The sequence below is a fragment of the Thermobia domestica genome, chromosome 10 (genome assembly GCF_964235325.1).
Source record: "Thermobia domestica chromosome 10, izTheDome1.hap1.1, whole genome shotgun sequence".
NCBI lineage: Eukaryota > Metazoa > Arthropoda > Insecta > Zygentoma > Lepismatidae > Thermobia > Thermobia domestica.
In genome coordinates this window covers 233739464-233757573 of record NC_137463.1, presented here as the reverse complement: position 1 = coordinate 233757573, position 18110 = coordinate 233739464, and positions in this window count along the sequence as shown.

Here is an 18110-nt window from a genome sequence, read left to right as displayed (position 1 = left end):
TATTAAAGTAGGATAGGACTCACCGAAAGTAGAGCTATAACTAAATAGCAAAATTATTTTAGGTTCACTCGAGCAGACGGTTCTACCAAATAGAACATTTATGGGTAAAATACGATGTGAAACATTTTTTGTGAAGGAATGAGAGTGTGAATATAAGTAATTACTGCACATCATATTGAAATGAATTCTGAGTGATAGTGAAAGTATTGTATGCGTAAGTGCACCCTCGTTTATGCGTGTGCTCCCTACGGACGGAGCCCCTCGCCGCCGCTCAGATCTTCCTGCTGCGCTCCTGCCCTGACTCGGTTAGATAGCATTCGTGCTTTTTAGTGGCCACCTAGCATAAGTTGATTCGTGTTTCATGCACTGTATGTAGTTTTTATGCCATACGTCTACACTATTTACACTGCGCCGTCAATCTGCAAGTAGTAATGGAGCACCTCATTTAGTGCATGATCTAAAAGAATTACAAAGCTCTAACATAACCTGAAAATGTAAATGTGCCAAAATTGAGTAGAACCGTCTGCTAGAGTAATGCCATGACTTTCGTGTGTGTAGTAACTTTCTTGTGTTTGTAAATATCCTTTTGTGTGTGGGGGGGGGGGGGCGTACCGCCACGACTTCATCTTAGAGGTCTAACAGGGACCGGAATTGTTAGTGAATTTATAATGTGAGACCCCACCCGAGTCCGAAATATATGTTAGCATTTAGGCCTGAGATCGTGTGATAATCAAATAAGCCCAAATTACAGAAACTTAATAATTAACTTTGTGGAGGACAAACACCGTGTGCGTGGGTTTTCTCAGGGTTCTCCCGTTTCCTCCCACTGTCTTCATTCCACCATTTCATTCATTACTCATAATCACCGTCTCCTTTAGCCTAACCGGCATAACCGTGGGACGTAAAACTGAAAGATTTTATTTCATTTCATTTAATAATTAACGTAAATATGTAGTTTTATTTACAGCAATTAGAGGTTTAATTATGCAGTTGTGCTTTAAAAGTTCTCCAGAAAGAACGGTCCAATAAATATCGTTGTAGAGCATATTTACAAAGTTAGGCCCGAGAACTATGTATATTTAAAAATTTACTACCCAGGACGGAAATGATTTATGCTTTGTAAGCCCGAAACCGGCCTGCGGACCCAGTCTGAGCTCGTGCAGACCTCTACTTTGTCTATCATGTTATATATTCAGAAGGAGGGGTTCTAGTTATTATTACTTTTACTTAATTATGCACCGAGTCAGACGGTTATGGCAACAATGAATGAAAAAGTGGGAGGAAACGGCAGAATACCGCGAAAACCCACGTATACGTTTTTGTCAACCACAAAACCCGCTTGACGCAAGCTAAACGAACTAGCAGAGTTTTACCACTCAGCCACCGTGTCTCTTCATAAAATTAGACAGTACCACTTTAATCTTCTCCTACAATAAATATGCTATACTATTAATTTATTTTGCCATTCAGAATATAAGTACAATATGGTATAATTAAGGACATGCTACTCGAAACTATTGGCAGAATAAATTATCTCTTTTTTATTTCCTCTAATATAACTTATGCGCTTGAGGCTAAAGATGACGGATGATTAATTAAATTATTGTGAAATTAATTTTATGCACTCTAACGTCGGGAATCGAACTCGGAACCACGTGCACCAATGGCACGCGCTAGCCATTAGAACAACGGGGACGGCTTTATCCGCATGCACAAACTGTCCTATGAACGAGAACAAAACAAGACGGTGTTCTCGCTGCTGGTAGCAGACGATGCAAGCGACTTACGACTCCTACCAGTAGAGGCGCTAGAGTCAGTTTTGTGGCATTCTGGGAGAAATTTGAATTTCCATTCGTTGTATAGGAAGTGGTGCCTCTTATAATACTCACTCTACGGTGTAGTGTGTGTAATACATACCAAAGCATCTTGTCTTGTCTTGAGACCATTATCGGTCAAATAGGTAGATGCAACAACATTAAAGTCTTTTGTGCTACAACTAAAAAATTGTCTTATGTGTAGTTCACACGGAGAATTTGTGATTCAGGAACAAAATTGAATAAAGAACAGGACACAATTAGGAAAAAGGAATACTATCGAGAAAAAGGTCAAAATCGGGAAAAAAGTTCAGACAGTGAAAGAGGGCTGAAAGCTAAGTTGAAAAGGGCAAAAAGTTAGAGGAAAGTGGGAAGTGCAAAATGAAAAAAGAAAGAGGATAAAAAGAAGGGGATTATGTACGTGTAAATGGAAAAGAAAATGTAAGTGTAGTGTAGATGCATAGGAACTCCCACCCAACTCTCTTTCTGACAGAGCACCACAACACAAGCGGCACTCGCCGTAACGGCCTCTGTCGAACCCAATAGCGTACTATACTACTATACGTTCAAGGTTCAAGGTATTGTCCTTCCTTCTCTTCGGTTCGTGATCACTGATCAACAGGTCGGAGTTTGTATTTTGTGGGAATTTTCCCGATAAAACGTTCAAAACCAGGAACACCTATTTGTTACACATGCAACAATATTATCATTCTATCACCGACCGGTGTGAACATTACAGTCTTCGACTCATTTCTTTTTGAACACTCCTTATATATATTTTACGCATATGTCATACCTATAAAGTAAGGGAAACCGAAGAATTTCAGCAATCAAAAGTCATTCCCTACGACAGAAGACGTTCTGTTTCCCTCTGTTTGAGCGTTATTTATCTTCAAGTGTGACCTAGTACTGAAAGAGCACATGGAATATAATACCGGTACCTATAATGGTTATATGACAGTACTATCAAGAAGCGAGGGAATTGTTGTTTTAGCTTGGTATTATTAGAGGTTATGTGAAATCAGGGGTGTAGCCACAGGGGGGCATCGGGGCCAGGCCCCCCTAAATGATTTCCTGCCCCCCAAACAAACAGCTTAAAAAGTTTACATATAATTAATAATTTACGGTAAAATAGTATGGACCATAAAACAACGCTACTAAACTAATTAGTAAGTACATTATATTTTTTTATATGCTGGAACTAGTGTTTTAAAAAAACATTTTTTATCAGATGGAAAATTTGGTGAAAATTAACGTTTTTATTTGGATTTAATTCGCTCTTTTTAATGCTACTTGGTGTAAAATAGGAAGTGAGATATAGGCCTAGCTGTTAATAAAATAATTGTTTTTAGTCATGAATAATAAATAAATACTAGCAAGCCCGCACGTCCTGCGCAAGCGGAGAACACTATTGTTGTCTGACTGATTGAGTATGATACAAAGTTAAAAATATTTATAGCTAGCAAAGTAGTTTTAATAACACGTTAATAATATCTTTAATTAAGAATTTCTCGATAATTACTCAAATTTAAGACGTCCTCGAATCTAATCCGGGATGTACTTGAACCTGAACCCACAAAGTGGGGTGATATATATATATATATATATATATATATATATATATATTTTCTCAAAGCTTGGGTCAAGGTAAGATCAAAACCGGTTATCAAAATTGGGAAGGTCTCATGCATTCCGCATGAAGGCAGCACTTAACTTATTCTATTAATATCTATAAAGTCCGTTGTAACCGCTCTCTAAAGTCCGGTAACCAAAAAATGTGAAATGATGAAACAGGTATGAAAACTGAAAAACATGTCCTCTATCATTTCAAAAGTACAACGTATCAAAGTAAAATAAATGGTCCCAGGGTTCCCCACAGGGTCCCGGACGGGATCCAACTCAAAATTTTTAAATGGAAAGGGGAGTCAACTTCCATATCGTATGAAAGTTGGTATTGAATGAATAAAGATAAATCAGGTCTCGACTCTACGATAAGCCTGTGTAAAATAGCGGTGAGTCAAAATATCTACACAATCTTCATTGCAAAGTCAATGGCTACTCGTATGAATCTGAAACGGTAGAATAGGTGTAAAATCAAAAACACGGATGTGTTATTATTTCAAACTTATAATGATTCAAAGTATTAAAAAAATGTTCCAGCTTCCCTCGCAGGGCCCCAGACGGAGTCCCACTCAAAATGTTGAATTGGGAAAGTTGAGTATCGTATGAAAGCTGATGTGAAGGGAAAGGTAAAAGAAGTCTCGACTCTTGATGATAAACCTGTCCAAAATAGCGGTGGGTCAAAATGTCAACATAAGGGTCATTGAAAAATATATGCCCATTCCTATTAATCTGAAACGGTGAGAGAGGTGTAAAACAAAACAAAACAAAACAAAACAAAAACTAGAATGTTTCAACACGGCATGATAACTATCCCAGGCCCGAATGTCATGTATGTTGAAAATTTGATCGAGATCGGTGGGTGGTTCAAGAGTTAAGTTCTATTTATTTTTATATATTAATTCCCCTTCCCTAGGTTCTACTGTTAAAATGAAAATATTCAAGAAAAACTTTCCAGACTCGAACGTCATCTATGTTGAAAATTTGATTTAGATCGATCGGGTGGTTCAAGAGATTAAGAGTCACAAACATAGTCACTTTCAATTTGGATCTGAAGTTTTTTGTTCACAGACACCGCAATTAATATATAGATTTTTGTCAGGAAATCTGAAAGAAATTTAGTGTAATTTAAAAAATCAGTCTTATGTACTATAAAGGTCACCAAGAATGTTCTGTCCCTTTTTCTGGAGGTCTGTGTTCAATTGGCCTTCATACCGTGAATTGAATGCGAATGGAGATAAAGCGAATCTGCGTTGTTGATGTAAGTATATCCAACATACCACCTGGTTCTGGCAGTTCAGTTACACCGTGAACTTGCGTAAGGAAGAGTGAGCGTGGAGCCTCCACAGAGCGTCATAAGGGCGTCTATGCTGTACGAGTTCCAACTGGGGTCAAACGCCGCTGTAACGGGGAGGAAGATATGCCAGGCCTTTGGTGAGGGTGAGGGTGATTAAGCGGACAGTGCAGCGATGGTTTAACAAGTTTAAGGACGGTGACGAAACACTCGAAGTCGCACCAAGTGCCGGAAGACCAACACATGTACAAAATGAAAATTTTCAGGTAGCAATTGAGGCGAACAGTGGCCAGACATGAGAGGAACTGGGACTACAATTCAGTGTGAGTGGAGAAACCATTTGGCAGCACCTGTAATAACACTACAAGTTGGGTCGATGGGTCCCACATGATTTGGCTACGAGCCAGAAAGCAACGCGAGTTGACACGTGTGTTTCCTTGCTGTCTCGTCCGAGGGAGAAGCCATTTCTGGACAGGGTGTTGACATGTGATGAGAAGTGGGTCTTGTACGAAGCTCCACGGCGCCGTCATCATAGGTTAGCACCCCACGAACCGGTTCTAAAACAGCCGAAACCAGCAATGCACCAGGAGAAGGTCCTCCTGTGTGTTTGGTGGACTGCTCGCGGCATCGTGCAACAGGATCTGCTACCAGCTGGTTAGAGCATCAGTGAAGCATTGTACTGTGAACAGTTGAGCAGTGTTTAAGAAATACTCAAAACTCTGGAGCCAGCACTTCTGAATCGCAAAGGGTCCTCCTGTTACAGGACAACGCTAAACCCCACGTGGCAACGGATGATCCGGGACACTATTTTACGCCTTGGATGGGAAACACTTGCATACGCCATACTCCTCGGACATTGCACCGTCCTATTATCATTTGTTCCATTCCTTGGACAATCACCTTAGAGGACGACAGTTCAATTCCCCAGTAGAGGTGCAAAATGCACTTGATACTTTACCTTCTTTGCTACACGCTCACAAAATTCTACCGCGATGGAATCCATGGTCTCCAGAACGTTGACAGAAAGTTGTCGATGCTGATGGGGACTATAATTGATCTTCCAGGTATGTCTTAGCCCAAGGTGACATATCGATGTTGGGAGTGGTGGGTGAGAACTTTCTTGGTTATTTATGTAGATAGGTTCTGTGTACAAGAGGTATAATGTTTGGTCTGGGGCAGTAGTTCTTGGTTAAACATAATAAAAACTACCTGGAATATAATTTAAGGATACTAATAATAATAATAATAATAATAATAATAATAATAATAATAATAATAATAATAATAATAATAATAATTATAATAAGCTAAGGAAAACAGTCTTTTTAGTTGTCCGGAAGAAAACCAACGTTTTCCGGTTTTTCAGCACTGAAAAGCACTAGCTGCAACACAGTCTTTTGGTTTTGTACATTGCAGCTGGCCCCCCTTCAAAAACGACGGGCCCCTCCTTTATAAACCTGCTGGCTACACCCCTGTGTGAAATGCAAAAAGTTGATTTGAAAAAAAAAAGTGTGTAAAAGCAAGCACAGATAGAACTAATGCTTACAAATTAGGTTAGACAAACTTATGTATTTAAAACAAAATTTAGTGTAAATAACGCACGTTCTCTGACTTAGGAATCCTAAGTCTTCGTGTTATTTGTTAGGCATCGCCAGGGTGTAGCCATGGGGGGGCCCATCGGGGCCCGGCCCCCCCAAATGACTTCCTGGCCCCCCCCCCAAATGACCAGCTTTTAAAACATCACTGTAAGATTACATCGCTTCAGTCACTTGAAAATAACAAAGTTTGCATATAATTGATAATTTACGGTAAAACAGTATGGGAAAATACTATTTTACTATACCAATCGAAAAATTGTATGGTATTTCCTCCTTATACCAGTCGGAAAACAGTATGGTTTATTATTTTTTTTTTTTACAGAAGATCACACAGTTTACTGCGATATATATTTGACACTTTGAAAACAAACGTTTCAACAATTTACTGTAAATACTACCATAAAACAATGGTACTAAACTGATTTGTAAGTAGGCCTGCATTACATTTTTTATATGCTGTAACTCGTATTTAAAAAAAAAAAAACATATTTATATCAGATGAAAAATTTGGTGAAAAACAACGTTTTTCAGTATGGATTTCAATTAATCGGTAATTTTCAATTATTTTTACATGTCACCATCCCCCTTAGGAGTAATAATGGGGACTGAATTTGGATTTAAACGGCATCAGAAGTGGCACTGTTCGTATCAGCCACTCCGAAAACTATAGAATATTACAAAGTGAATGGTAACTATGTGGACAAATTTGGGCGGGTGATAGTACATCTAACAAGAAGCAAAAAAAAAAAAAAAAAAAAAGTTGTGAACATGGGAAATTCCGTCCCGTTTAGGACTGACAGAGTGTCGAAAGCAATGCATCATAGAGAGTGCGGTTAAAAATGTCACTTAGAAAGTAATACCTACTCTGTTGAAAAATGCATGTTTGGAAACACAGCTATGCGTGCGCACGGAATTCCCCAAAAGAACGGAGGGATTCCCGGATATGCTGTAAAGGAAAGAAGTGTCACACGTTGTTAATCCCGTGCGCACATGTAGCTGCATTTTCAAATATGGATTTTTCAATAGAGTAGGTATGACTTTCTAAGTGACGTTTTTAACCGCACTCTCCACGATGTATTGTTTTTAAGCTGTTGGCCTCTGAAGTACATGTTCCCATGCTTTCAGCACTCTGTCATTCCTAAACGGAACGGAATTTCCCCCATGTTCACTAGGATATCTTTGCTTTTTTAAAGATATAATATCACCCGTCCAAGTTCGTCCACGTAGTTACCGTTCACCCTGTATATATAGATATATAGATAGATATATAGATAGATAAATAAATAATCACATTATTTCGGAAAGTTTCGAACTATAGCCTATATAAATTAAATCATACAGAAGTTATTCGAAGACGCACTAGACACCAGCATGACTGGTGAAGAACTCTGTGTTATCACAATACAATAAAACTCGGTTTTGCGGCTATCGCAGCATTGCATTTACGTCACACGATTTTCTGGAGTTAGTTGTTAGTGATCGTAACCACCGCTTTAAAATTCCTTCGCGTTCCCACTTGTATCGCTATTTCTGAGAATATTATTTAAAACTTCTGATTCGAATCATTACCCACTCTTTCCTTCGAAGAAGTTTCGCATGTGAAACAGAAGAAACTTTTTTTTTAAAACATTTTTTGACGGAACAATGCACAATTTGCAGACCTAAAGATATTAAAAACCTAATTCGTCGGATATTATTGTCGTACTACTTTATTATTATTATTTTGGGATTTGAATATTTCTGAAGAAATCGAGTTTATTCGCATTCTCGCACTAATATTTTAAAAAAAGAATTTGTATAGTGGTAAACTGAAGTCCGAAGTGCAAAGATGCTCGAAAGCTTGTTTACAAACGAGATGTCCCTGCTCTTTCGCGTGTGCAGCCACTTCGAATCTGTGGTCGACGAGGAACAGAACTCTGCATCGTTAACACTGGCGAACTTCAAATGCATGAAGCACCCTGTATCTCGGAAGAAGAGGTCGATGTTATTTCTTTAAATCCTGTTTTAACTGCATCTTCCGCAGTACTTTCTTCTTGCCAATCACCAGTGACCTAAAATGATGGGTGCGACCTCCTTGGTTAATTAAACAACCTTATGGGGATAAAAGATTATTACGAGTCTACCATTTTCTAATACTTTGATTTGTTGGCGAAAAACGCTATAAATATATTCACAATAATATAAGCATTTTCTAATAAAAATTTCTACCATTAAAAATAGTTTTTTTATTGTAATAACCCCTAAAATAATCAAAATAATGAAAAAATAAAGATCAAAAAGTGTTACGTAACAAAGGGGTAGGGTTCGGCCTTGCGTTACGAAGTGTGACAAGCAGGAGGGTGGGGTAAAATTGGTCAAAAATAGCGTTACGTAATATGTGGACGGCCCCTAGAACAGGAAATAAGACATACAGTACTGGCACAATTATTATGGATTTTTGGAAAAAACATAATTTTTCTACAAAAACTACATTTAAGCAAACAAATAATAATGCAAATCAATTTTATTCACAAATAGTGAGTACGTCAATAGTAAAAACAACTATTTTAATATTTAGTTTGTCCGCCCTTTGCATTAACAAGTGCTTTAACACGTTTGGGTGTTCCAGTGGTCAACTTTCTGCACAATTCCCTGATTCTACCTGAATGAACCCATTCTTCGATAAGACGTTATGGGAACTTCATGTATTTCATCTTTCAATACAGACCATAAACTCTCAATCGGATTCATATCCGGGGAATTTCCAGGCCATGAGAGCACTTCTACACCATTTTCTTCAAACCAGGTCTTCACTGACCTTGCCGTATGACACGGGGCAGAGTCCTGTTGAAAAATCCAAGGTCTATCGTCAAACCAGTCCCTTGTTTGAGGTAGCAAACGTCTTTGTAGTACTTCTTTATACTTATACTGGTCCATGGTGCCATCAACAATCTCCAAACGAATTGTTCCATGCACAGAAATGGCTCCCCAGACCATGACCTTCTGAGGGAATTTTACAGTCTTCTTTAACATTCCGGTGTACTCACCTGATCGAGTTCTTACAGTCTGCACACGGTCGTTAAGCACTGCAACGATAGAGTCGTCACAGAACACAATCTGCAACAATACAGGCCACAAAATAAGGCGTTGAACAGCTGATGAAAGTGATGAAAGCAATTGAATAACGAGTAGGCTTAATGATGTGAAAGTCTGCAAGGCTTAAAATTGGAGGTTAAGTTTAATATTTTGCATAATTTTAATTATTTGTGTTATTAACGTTTTTACATGAATATTTTAAACTCTTTCCTTCTCCCATTGCTCAGATGTCCAGTCAACGTGAGCCTCTGCCCAGGCCTTGCGAGCCTGTTTCATCTTGTCAGTAAGGAGAGGCTTTTTTCTGGGACGATATGCTTTTAGACCACCTTCCAGTAGTCTCTTATTTACTGTTCTGCGAGCAATGGTAATGCCCTCTGCTGCAAGTTGGTTGGAAATCATTCTGCAAGATGCTCTTCTGTTGTTAATTGCCATTTTAATTATTTTTCTGTCCATTCTCGGTGTTGTTTTCTTAGGTCTACCACATTTTCCAACCCTATTTGATGCCAAACTGTGGCCATATTCCAATTTCTTCTCGATATTACTGACGGTTTGAGTTGAAACTTTAAGTTTCTTCCCTATTTCTTTCTGTTTTAAGGTGGTTTCTTTCAATAAAACACTAATCTGTCCAACTTTGCGAGAACTCAAATCACGAACTTTGCCCATGTCTGCTCAATTGCATAAACACATTAGAAAATCTGGGGAAAAAGTTGGTATTAAACTTGAATGCACAAACACACAAAACTAAAGTGATAACATGCAAATGGCAGGCGGACAATGCAATAAACACACATTTCTCCACGCAAATGCCACACTATTACTGAGCTCTGTCCAGACAATGCAGTGATTGTGTCAGGGTTGTCAGACATTTTCTCTCTGTATTGCCAGACACTCCCGTATAAGACTGTAAAACCAACTTAAAATAACTAATAAATATTTGTTTGGTACTGGTGTGGTAAAGTAAATAAAATATTAGTTAATAAAATTGTTTGCAAGACATTTTTGCACAAAAGTTTTGTGTTTATCAAAAATCCATAATAATTGTGCCAGTACTGTAGATGTTAATAAAATAATTATGTTTTTTTAGTCACGAATAATAAATAATTATTTTTGTCAGGAAATCTTAAAGAAAATAAGTGAAATTTCAAACAAAATTAGCCTTATGTAGATAGGTTCTGCGTACAAGGGCTTAAACTAGTTATGCAAAAGGTATATTCCGGATCCGGTAAGGAATTTGGTCCGGGACAGTGATTATTGGTTAAACATAATAAAACTACCTGGAATATAATTTATGCACAAAAAGCAAATAATAATAATAATAATAATAATAATAATAATAATAATAATAATAATAATAATAATAATAATAATAAGAAGAAGAAGAAGAAGAAGAAGAAGAAGAAGCTGGAAACCAAAATTTTTCATGCCTCAAAAACACTAGTTGCAACATAATTTCTTTTGGCTTTGTAGCTGGCCCCCCCTCAAAAACGACGGGCCCCCCCTACATAAATCTGCTGGCTACACCCCTGGGCATTGCTTTGCATGTTTTCAGCTAGTACACAATAAAAATCCACTCGTTCAAGCAACTTAATGAAGAAATATAACTACTACTTAAATAATTATTATAATTTAAAACGAATTTTGTTTTTTAAAAAACACAATATTCATCAAGCTTGGAAAAACAAAATTCACATGAATCCGTGTGGGTATTTTTGGTTTACATTGAATTTGTGAAAGTTTCTTTGAAACAGTAATGTTAAAATGTGATTCTGTAATACCATATAAAATAACTTGTTTCGGGGCATGGGTGGTTTAGTAGTAGATCTTTCACCTGTGGTTCATGGGGTATTTGGCTCGATCCAGCCGAGCCAAATGGACTTTGCAGTGGACAAACATCATGCTTGGGGCTTTTCTCGGTGGTCTCCCGTTTTGTCTTTCCACTATCATCCACCGTCTCTTTTAGCCTTGATAGATAATTATGCAACATTAAACTGAAAAAGATCTGCAGCTCACGAGCTGGAGTAGTAGGCAGCGTACGCACTTTTGTTGCACCGCTAGGAGTTCTGGGTCAGATTCTTGGTTGCTCGGATTCCAGAACTATCAGTTCACGTCTGGTATAATTTTAGTGCTAGAAAAAGAGCTGAATCTTCAACAAATAAATGCAAGACTGTTTTCTGTTTACTGATAGAAGAGGCTTCAAGGTGCTAGTGATATGTTTGGGAAAACTATATATGAAGAGCAATAGCATAGCAGTGTGCAGCGATCTCAACTGACAGTGATAGTGTAAAATAGGCAGCCTCTAATTTCCAAAGAGGCCAAATTGTTGGTGTGAAAAAAGTGCTATGTGTGTTGAGTGTATTGTGGAGGTCAGTGCCTAAGATTATTACTGCCAACAAATAGATTATTACTCACGGCTAAAATGCATTAGCGAAAAAGAACAGAGGTTGGAATGAAGCCCCCTGTTACAGGTACTGCCGAACATTAAAGCTGATTGTGACTTAGAACTGTCGTGCGACTGTGATGAAAGTGACCCAAGGCTGTGAACAACAGTTCTCACAGCCTATATCGAAATCATTCCGCCCCGAATTGCATGATAGGGACATACGGTGTTGGTTGCACAGGTGAAACTGTTGATAAGGGACCATAAAGCTTTAGCACGACGCCTATGTTGACGCGAATGTGTGATATTGACCACTGATGTCTGGAAATGTGTGATATTCTTGGATGAGTCTGCGTTCATTATACTTCAAATTACGACTGTGTTTATGTGGCTAGACACCCAGAGAAGAGTATGATATGCACTGTCTCCGCCCAACCATGAAACATGGTGGAGAATTTGTGACCGTGTGGGAGGCAATATCTTGGTTTTCATGGGGTTCTATGTTGACACTTACCGGTCACGCCCTTGCTGTGATTATGATCCGATTTTAGGAGACCGTTTGTACTATCCTATGCGTGGGATAGTGTTTCCGGTCAACTATGCCATATTCCAGGATGATAATGCACCCACTCATACAGCTAAAGCTGTTGTGTCGTGATTTGAGAAACATGTAGATGAAATTGAACACTACGCCTGGCCTGCCGAATAATGGACTTATACGTGGTTGAACATCTATGGTCTGGTTCCGAGACACGAATCAAACGTAGAAAGACCTCTGGTGCCAGGGGTGTCGGGTTCAAACCCTGCTCCCGCCAAGTGAACTTTGTGGTGGACAAACACCGTGTGCGTGGGTTTTCTCGGGGTTCTCCCGTTTCCTCCCACTTTCTTCATTTCACCATTTCATTCATTACTCATTATCACCGTCTCCTTTAGCCTAACCGGCATAATCGTGGGACGTAAAACTCAAAATTTCATTTCATTTTCATTTCCAACGTACAAAGAACTGTACACAGAATGATGCAGTGTTCCACCTCATCACCTCGTCTATGACTCCATTAAGTCGCACCAGAGCTGTTCTAAGGGCGAAAGGTAGTGCAGCCCTATTGTAATCTAGTAAGTTACACTTTTTTCAGGTGTTCCATTGAATTGATACGTATCTGTATACCAGTATTCCTTTGTCGTCAAGCCCGTACACAACTTCAAGACGGGAGACCCGGGTTCAATTCCCGGTAAGCTCATGTGGTTCTAATTTCATATGTTAAGCAGAGGTGCATGTCTCATATTGAACAGATGCTGAAAGGAACATTATGTCCTGATCCAACCAACGAAATAACATAATAAATATTATTCTTCAAATATGAAAACATATGTACTAACCCGGGGCGTAAAATTTAAAATCAGATGCACTCACCAATCCAAAAATGATGGTCGCCAGTATTTCTCATGTACAAATTATGAGAGGACCCCTTCCCCCTCGGCATTTGGTTTGAGAAAGAAAGAAGTTGCATCAGGGCATAAAATTTCAAAATCAGACAATTAGATTCAGGATAATCAATTTTGAATCGGACAATTCATATATATGTTAAAAAGTATCTTAAGACTGCACGTTTGTGTAACGCTCTCTTTGTACTGAAGTACCAGTTGTCGATTGCAGTGACGATATCTCATGCAAATATCAATTTTTTAAAAACATTTTACTTATTTCGTTATTTATTTATTTATCAGTGACATCGTGATGTGATTGATTGATCTATTCTAAGCACTGGGTTGTAGTTCAAGTTTCAAACAGCGGGGAAACGATCTAGGGCTGATGTGCCAAGAGGCAAACCATTTCGATTGAGGGTGGGAAAGGGGGTGCGAATTACACCGTTGTGAAGACTTTACTCTCCATGTCCGTTGTGAAGACTTCACATCCCGTGTTTTCTCTCACTGATGACAATTATATTTGTTGCGAAATAGAAACTGCGCAGCCCTGTGATTTTAGGTGGAAACTATTCCTACTTAAACCTAGTCGCCGGTTCTAAATGTCTAGTCGCCAATGGCGACTTGGCGACCAGAAATTTTGTGCCCTGTACTAACCTCTGAGTTTGTCATTTGCACTCTATGATGTACTCTTTATTTATTTTCTTGTGAAAGTCTGATTGCTATATGATAGACAAAATTAGAAACCAATTGACATTTGAACAAGGAACTTTTTGCCATGTCGAGTGTAGCCCGCTGAGTCTATCTGCTGCAACTATTAAATATTTGAGACCTCATTGGTAAAGCTTCCCATCTGGCGCCCGGAAACCCTGGTTTCTATTCCATCTCCCGCCATGTGAGTTTCGTAATGGGCAAACACCATGACATGTTTTTTTCTGAGTTCTTCCTAGAATATTTTATTAACTGTAATTCTGTCAATGGAGAACATACATATAGCACTTTATTTGCTACATGTTGAAATTGGAAACAATAACATATTCATCTTTTAGAAAATTGGGTAGAATATTTTTCTCTTAAGTATTTTCAACTTTGTACAAACATGAAATAAAATGAAATCTAAGTTTTACGTACCACGGCTATGCCAGATAGGCTAAAGAGACGGTGATGATGAGGAATGAAATGGTGGAATAAAAAGGTGGGAGGAAACGACAGACCCCGAGAAAACCCTCAAACACAGTGTTTGTCTTCTGCAAATCCCACTTGGTATGACCTAGGATCGAACCAAGGACTACATGCACCAAACTTGTATCCTCATCGCGAAAAGTGCGTTTACATCGCCGTGACGAGTATGTGACAGCGCAGTGCTCCAAGGAAGGGATGGTTGCATAAGAATTTGTGATTAATTTTGAAGAGTTTTCATTTTGACTAGGGAAATAACGTAAGTATAGGGAGTAAAGACACAGATTTGAAGCATCAGTGCACTGTTATCTCTGAAAACATTCGTATTCTTAGTTTTTCAATTTATTGCCTTATATTTTAAGTTAGACACCACAACATCTGTCACTGATATCGTAGATCATCATACTCTTTAAAATTACCTCTGTAGCCTATTTATGTATACATTAACCTCTAGACATGATGTAGAGAGAAGAGAAAGAAAGAGATACAACGTCTGTAAGATGTATGTAATTCACTAATAGACTATAGGGGCGACTGAGCTAATTACTGTTACTAGCGCTTTTAACTCTTCAGAAATTTACTACGACATGTTCGCAGGACAATTTTTTAAGTCCTAAATCTATGTGTGAATTATTTCATTCGCCTCACTCTAATTATCTGAGAATAGAAATGGTTACGCTATGTTTCACTGTCCTAAATCAAGGGCCGTAATAAATGTAAATAAGGTTCTTATTATTATATAAAACACAGAAGTATTTACTCCTTGTATAGAACAATATAATACAGTAACTAAGCTACATCATAATCACTAACGCCCGCACGATTTTTTCCAACTGGGGGAGGGGGCAAGAGACCGATATAGAGTTTTTCCTTTTATTGCCCTATATATATTAAGTTAAAAGTTATAACATTTATTATTGATAGCGTATATCGTTTTTCACCGTTGTAGCGTATTAGTCAGTACATTCATCTCCAGACATGATATCGAGAGAAGAGAAAGGAAGAGATATAAACAGTGGCGTAACTAATTTTACTGCGCCCTGGTTCGATCGATCATCGATTTACTCATACTCGCACTCTGCCCGAGGCATTTTAGTTGCTGCATTAGATATATGGTTCCATGTCAGAAGGGCCAGACAAAAGGGCAAAGACAGAAAGGCCAGAGTCAAAACGGCCGCACGTCAAAAGAGCCTGGGTAAAAAGGTCTCTTCAACAAAAGAACCCGAATCAAAAGGGCCCGAATCAAAACGCCCCTCATAAAAAGTGCCCGAGTGAAAAGGGGCCCACTACAAAAGGGTTCGAGTGAAAAAAGGGCTCGGGTCAAAAGGTCTTCGCAAAAGGTACCTAGGACTACCCCCCTTAAATTTTAGAAATTGCCAAATCTAAAAATTTGGTATGGTAGCCTAGGACCATAGTATGTACCTCTAGTAGTATTGGGGGTCTACCTCGTTCCCTTTCATGGGTAAAAATTGCCAAAATTTCAAATTTCGGAGGTTTTTTACCTAATTTATCGCCTTTGATGAGGTGTTAATGCCCCATATGGATATATGGGCGTATACAGGGGCCCATTTCGTTTCATAAGACATTGGTATATTAATGCACACCTTTAAAATTTTGGGAGGGGTACCTTAGCCTACCCCTTAAATTTTGGAAATTTCAAAATTTAAAAATTTGGCATAATAGTATAGAACCCTAGTATGTACCACTATAAATTTGGGTGGTCCACTTCGTTCCCTTCCATGGGTACAAAATTGCCAAATTTTAGTACAACCACGTGTTTGGTTTTTGGCCCATTTTATCTCCTTGGATGAGGTCCTATTACATTATGTAGTTATATGGGCGTATACAGGTGTCCATTCCCTATCGTAAGACATAGGTACATTTGTGCACCCCTTTAAAAATTTGGGAGCGGTACCTTGGCTCAATCCTTAAATTTTGGAAATCGCCCATTTTACATATTTGGTATTATAGTATAGGGCCCTAATATAGATCACTATAAATTTGGGTGGTCTACCTCGTTCCCTTTTACAAAATTACCAAAATATAAACGTAAGCAATACGTTGTACCACGTGTTTGGTTTTTGACCTAATTTATTCCCTTGGATGATGTCCTATTACCTTATATGGTTATATGGTCATGTATAGCGGTCCATTCCCTATCATAAGACATAGGTACATTTGTGCACCCCTTTAAATTTTAGGGAGGGATACCTTGGCCCACCCCTTAAATTTTGGAAATCGCCCATTTTAAACATTTGGTATAATAGTATAGGACCCAAATATAAATCATTATAAATTTGGGTGGTTCTACCTTGTTCCCTTCTAGGGGTAAAAAATTACCAAAATATAAACGTAAGCAATACATTGCACCACGTGTATGGTTTTTGACCTAATTTATTCCCTTGGATGATATCCTATTACCTTATATGGTTATATGGTCATGTACATGAATCCATTCCCTATCATAAGACATAGGTACATTTGTGCACCCCTTTAAATTTTTGGGAGAAGGACGTTGGCTTACCACTTTAATTTTGGAAATTGCCCATTTCATATATTTGGTATTATAGTATAAGACCCTAATATAGATCACAATAAATTTGGATGGTCCACCTCGTTTCCTTTTAGGGGTACAAAATTGCAAATTTTTAGTACAACCACGTGTTTGGTTTTGGCCCAATTTATCCCCTTTGATGAGGTCCTGTTACCTTATATGGTTATATGGTTATGTATATTGGTCCATTCCCTATCATAAGACCTGGGTATATTGATGCATCCCTTGAAATGTTTGGGAAGGGTACCTTGGCCCACCCCTTAAGTTTTGGAAATTGCCCAATTTAAACATTTGGTACTATAGTATAGAACACTAATATAAATCACTATAAATTTGGGTGGTCCACCTCGTTCCGTTTTTAGGATACTAAGTCGCCAAAATATAAACGTAAGCAAAACGTTGTACCATGTGTTTGGTTTTGGCCCAATTTACCCCCTTTGATAAGGTCCTATTACCTTACATGGTTATATGATCATGTATAGGGGTCCATTCCCTATCATAAACCATAGGTACATTGATGCACATCTTTAAATTTTTGGGAGGGGTACCATGGCCAATCCCTTAAATTTTGGAAATTTTCCAATTTAAGCATTCGGTATTATAGTGCATGACCTCAACATGTATCATGATAAATTTGGGTGGTCCATCTTGTTCCCTTTCATGGGTAAAAATTGCCAAAATATGAACATAAGCAATATGTTGTACCACGTGTTTGGTATTTGGCCCAAATTATCCCGTTTGATGCGGTCTTATTACCTTATGTGGTTGTATGGTCATGTATATAGGTTCATTTCCTACCATAAGACATGGGTACATTGATGCGCCCTTTAAAAATTTGGGAGGGGTATCTTGGCTTATTCACTCAGTTTTAGAAATTGTTTAATATAAGCGTTTGGTATCATAGTACAGGTCTTCAATATGTACCACTATAAATTTGGATGGTCCACATCGTTCCCTTTCATCGGTAAAGAACTACATAAAAATTAAATTTCGGAGGTTATTGACTTCCCCCAACTTGATAAGGATTTAGCACGTTATATGGGTATGTACAGAGGTTTATTATCTTTATATGTTTATGTTCCCTTTTAAATTTGGGAATTATCAAATAAAATTCGGTAAACGTTTTCTGGGAACCATTGTAAATGTTGGTGTTCCTCTTATCGCCAAATATTCAAAT